This window comes from Bidens hawaiensis, unplaced genomic scaffold, assembly GCF_021521415.1.
Source record: "Bidens hawaiensis isolate Kalapana, Puna unplaced genomic scaffold, B.hawaiensis_p1.1 tig00024894_1, whole genome shotgun sequence".
NCBI lineage: Eukaryota > Viridiplantae > Streptophyta > Magnoliopsida > Asterales > Asteraceae > Bidens > Bidens hawaiensis.
In genome coordinates, this window is record NW_027493953.1 from 98249 (window position 1) to 103730 (window position 5482).

Consider the following 5482-nt stretch of genomic DNA (forward strand, 5'->3'; position numbering starts at 1 on the left):
TCAGCAAGTAATAGTTCAGATTATTGATTATTAAATCTAATATTCTACAATTTTTTTAAGATTAAATAGTAATGTAATGTAAAAGTTATAGAAGTAGATGTACTCGATCGCACAAACCGGTGACTTGACATGCATCATCTAGTCATCTAAAATATTAAAAATTAAAGCCTTTCCACTACTAGACACATTCCACATTGCCACTTTGGCTTTTGGATATTATTAGTCTACTTTATAATTGTTTATTTTTGTTGTGACAAAACCCATAAATTGTAAGCACTTGGCTATACGAATATTACCACTTTGGAATCGGTCCACTTTTCATTTGAGAATATAATAATGAAAAAGGCAATAAAACAAAGTGAAATTTATTCATACGAATCATGTAAAAAAGAAGAGAATAAATCCGTCCTTACAAACATTAGAAAAATCCATAGACTAATCACACACAAACTCTCTAAATAATAATCAAGAAAAATCATTTAACAAAACATTAATTTAGAAAAATAAAGCTAAAGCAAAAGCCAACAAAGTTGCCGGGACCACCGCGGTGGTGGCGGCGCTTGGTGATGGCGGTGGAGGAGTCGTGTCACCGTCGGGAGATGGGCCGGTTGCCGTAGGTGACGGTGGGCTGGGTCCGGTTGCGGGTGGGGTGGATGCCGGAGGGGTGGTCGGGGCGGCAGCCGGTGAGGTGGTTGGGGCGGGGGGTGGCGGCCGGAGGACTCACCGGCGCCGGAGTTGGGGTGGGGGTGGGAGTGGGAGTGGCGGCTGGTGGTGGGGTGGTTGGTGTGGTGGGGGCAGCAGCCGGTGGTGGGGTCGGGGCAGTAGCAGGGGCGGTGATGTTGACGGTCAACTTTTGACCAATTTGACAATGAGTTCCCACGGTGCAAATCCAGTAATGTGTGCCTGCGGCGGTCAATGTGATGGTCGCGGGCCCGATAGGGGTCAACGAGACGGGGTTGGTGGTGGTGCACGGACCGTACGCAGCTTGTGATACTTCGGCCACGTTATGTAAACCGGTGGTGAAGTTAAAAACTGCAAACAAAAAATTAATATTAATTAATTAGTTAATTATTAATTGATCAAAAGTTAATAATTATGACTTTTTTTAGTCAAATTAAGGCCACTAAACAAAATTGAAAAAGCAAAGCACATGACATAGAAAAAGTAACGATACTATATTTATTCATAAATTTACAAATTAATTAATGTGGTAGGTTTGTTTGCTCGTGGCATGTGTTCCTCGAATTCCTAATTCCTAACTTTATATTTATCTAATAAATTAAAAATTATATAAATTATTCCAAAGTTTAACGCACTTTTAGTGGCACTGCCAATCTTTATTTTAAATATAAGATTAAATCATAATTATATTAAAATTATAAATAGACCAAATCATTCAATCATTTATATTTATCTTAAAATTTGATTGTAAATAATCATCCAAACTATAACCAGCTCTAAATAATAATTCACAATTGTAATGTGACTAAAAGCATTGACATCTCATCCCTAAATCTAACCATATTCTTAAATTTAAGGAAAAATAACCAAAAAATTTACAGAAAACCCCTCATCTCCGTAAATTTTTATTGGAAAATAATCCAATCCTTCGAATTTGTTTTTAGACTCAAAGATGAAGAATGAAACGTGAATACTCTACAAAATTTGAGTTCGTTACATGGATAAATTCCCATCATAAATAACTATATGTGTTACCTTTTGAATAGCTAAATGACTTTTGTTTTGTAAATAGTTTCAAAACCATAGTAAAAAAAATTAGTTGAGGTACTTAAAATTAATCTATCATTAGGCAAATGATGTCTTCTATATGTCCCTAAATTTATGATGTCTTCTATCTATTCCTATTTTCTTTTCAGAATCTTAAATCTTAGGTAAAAATAACCAAATAACTTAAATATTTAACTTAACAGCCATCAAGGGTAATCATAAAAACAAATAATGGTTTTGGCTTGTAAGAACAAAAAAACCTTTGTAAAAAAATATATAAAACAATAAATAACTTACAAAGCGTGTCGCCAACTCTGAAAATCTGTCGGGCAGCCCAATCGGTGTAAGCGGTGGCACCGTTCGACGGAATTGTCCATCCCAAGGCGTCTCCAACGACATGTCTAGTCTGAGCGGTTGTGGTTTGCATATGCATGGATGCAACCATGATCATCATCATGACCACCATCATACTTGACTTCATTAATCCAGCCATAATGTTTTTGTGTTCTTGTAAATAATATTCTCAGATCGCCCCTTCTCTCTCTCTAGAATATTATTGATTGAGTTTCTCTCTCTATACGTACAGGTAACAGGATTCGTGTTAATGTGTTATGGAGTATGGACACGGGTTTTTATTGGTGATTTATTAATTTTAATTAAAATCGTGTTAACAACGAAGATTTATAATATTTTTTTATATAGCATATTGCAAATTTTATAACATTTTGGACGAAAATAGATTTGTTATTATATTCGGCTAATAATTCTAACTCATAAGGTTTTTTTATATTGATTTTTATTTTATAGTTTTATACTTATCTTAATCTTAAATATATATAAACGAAACCTTTAAAAGATCTCTGGTTACTTCCTGCATTTTTTCAAACCATCAGATTGCTTTATTTGTAAATGGAGGCTTCCCATACGTTTGACCCAAATTCACGGATATGGGTCTCACCAAACCCAGATAACCTTTAAACGTAGCATCTCATTATATTAAAAATTAATCTTACCAAATATTTTATATGAGCATCCTATAAAATTGGAAAATATTAAAAACTAATATTCAATTTTTTTAAAAAAAGATATTGTTTATATTAAGAAACAATATTATAGTAAAAAAAAATAAGCGGGGTCATGGATCCACCAAACCCATATAGCTTTTAAACGAGCTATAAGATCTCATTTATTTATAAAACCGTTTCGTCATCAAACACTGTGTATATTATTAACTTACTAAAATAAATAAAATTAAAATTCAAAAAAATATACAAATATTATAAACAAAAAATAAAAACAACCTCCGTAATACCCGGGGTGGGGGTGGGGGGGGGGGGTTATAAAACCTAGTTAAATATAAATGTTTATGTTGTATACATGATAGGATATCAAACTAAATAACTAAACTTTAACCGGTTATATACACATATGTGGGTTATATGTGTATGCTTTGTAAAGATAACATTGTCTTGTTAGAGTAGGGCAACGGAGCTTTTAAATTTTAGAATTGTTGTAGCCTAACACACAAGAAAATCGTTGTTCCAAAAAACATATAATGGTTATTTTTAATATTAGTATAGTATGAAAAAATATATATTTTTTAAAAATGTGATACATAATGCAAAGGAAAGATGTAAGGTGGAGACATAGTACTAGGAGGTGGAAGGTGACCGAAAAGTTGAAAAGTGAGGTGCAATGTGACGTTGACCCATGAATATGATAAAGTGTGAAGAGTAATCTAGAATTGATTAATGTGAATGAATTGGAATAGGTAACCGTGGGTCGTGGTGGGCCCCGGCGTCTCATCTTTGTGAGATTAGGTGGCTTGTTTCATTGTTGAATGTTTCTAGATTTATACTTGGAATGAGTTTAGGCCTAGATCGTTTGTACAGACAGACTTTTTGCATGTTAAAATGGTGCCAGCCGTACTTGATAATAGAAGGATTTGGCAGAAATATGTAAAATTGTCCCTCCAAGAAGTCCTCTAACTACATCAGCTAAGTAGGTTGTCCGTTAACTGCTTATCGGACAAGCGGGTGGTTCACAAATAATTAACCAAACTAGATTTTGGTTCGTGTTTGTTTACTAAGGAAATGAACTTGTACGTGAGCAGTTCATGAATAGAAATGAACAAACACAAACAATGATTCATTTGATATGACTAACCGAGAATGGTTACTGGTTAGTGTCACTGGTTCAACCCTGCCATCGAGTTATATTCATATGTTAAATTTACATATAAATTATCACATAGAACTCGTATATACTTTTGCTTTATAGTTAATAGTTTGCTTAACTCTATATATGACAAGATCAGAAAAAGTTATTAAAAATATTAAAATCCTTGTGTGAACAAAAAAATAATAACGAAAATAAACGGACGTAAATGGACACATTATCGGACGTGCATAAACACTATCAAATGAACATGGTCTATGCTCGTGCTTATTCATTTAGTTAATCAAAAGAAAATCTTTGTTTATATTCGTTTATTTATTAAACGAACAAACGTAAACGAACTTCCTACCAAACAGTTTCCCGAACGTTAGGTTTGTTCACAACTCTAATTACACTAACTTTTCTTATACCCTCTATATAAATTATGACTTTCTTTACTGTATTTTTAATATAATCTTGTAAATTTATATAAAAGAATATATATATTATAAAACCTGTTCGTATCTAAGGAAAATATTCCTTGCCTCCTTTAATAGTATTTCGGTGAACATGTATAATTTTGTTTACTTTTTTTTCTTTTATGCAACATTATATTTTATTGTTATTGAAGAGGTATGTACCCGCCTCAACACCGAGCAAGGCGGGTCAACCCACAAGATAAAGACATTATGAAGGCACAAAGCCAAAACCTATGCGCATGACGCATACAAAACATGCTCAGGCATCATATGCCCAGGCACACAGCGCGCGGCGCATATCACATGCCCGTGTATATCGCATCTGCCCAGGCACACATATGCTCGCGCATCACATATGCGCGCAGCGCATCAGCGCGCGGCGCATATCACATGCTCGTGCATATCACATCTGCGCATGAAATATCTGCGCGTGAGAATAAAGAGAAGACCTCGCGCATCCTCAGGATGGGCGCATATCACACGTGCGCATAATCAACCTCGTCCTTATCCAAATCAGGATTAGGGCAACCTTGATTGTGTACGTCAGACAACCTTCCAGAAGGCATCTTTTTAAGGAGAAAGAATATGCTGATGTTGATAGCTGCCAAATGAAAGGACGACAACTCAGCATGACACATGTGTTACCACGTGATTACAACCAACGAGAAAGCGCCAGGTGTCCCAGAGGACACGTGGCGCAGTGCGATTGGAGGAAGCCAACGAGGTTGAGCCCAACCGGTGGTAACCTTAGCACTATAAATACAGCATCAACTCCACTTTGATGACACATTCATACTCAATCATTGACAGTTACAAGCAGTGATAACACATTCAATCATATTGAATCACATTCACTCACAGTCAGTTACATACAAACAGACAGTCTCACAATCAGAGGGTATTAAGCTATTCAGCAATACTCTTGAGAGAGCTCTCAGACATATTATTATCTTCTCCACAAATATACTGATTCTCACGCCGGAGGGTTACCCCAAAGAGGACCCCTCTGTCCCTTTCTGAGGGGTAAGTAACGGCGCTGTTCATTTTGTAGGTGGAAGAACACAGACCCAGAAGAACCATCGGTGAAATAGTATAATCACACCCGAGGAAAGTAGATC

General features: G+C 35.6%; 1 pseudogene across 1 annotated transcript; it reads right to left on the reverse strand.

The window, feature by feature from the left end:
• Nucleotides 1-409: 409 nt before the first annotated feature.
• Nucleotides 410-2325, reverse strand: LOC143570346 (early nodulin-like protein 15; annotated as a pseudogene). The gene is made up of 2 exons (XR_013141912.1): nt 2026-2325; nt 410-1032 (listed from the first exon to the last, which is right to left on the reverse strand). The product of XR_013141912.1 is annotated as an early nodulin-like protein 15 (transcript).
• Between the last annotated feature and the right edge of the window lie 3157 nt (nt 2326-5482).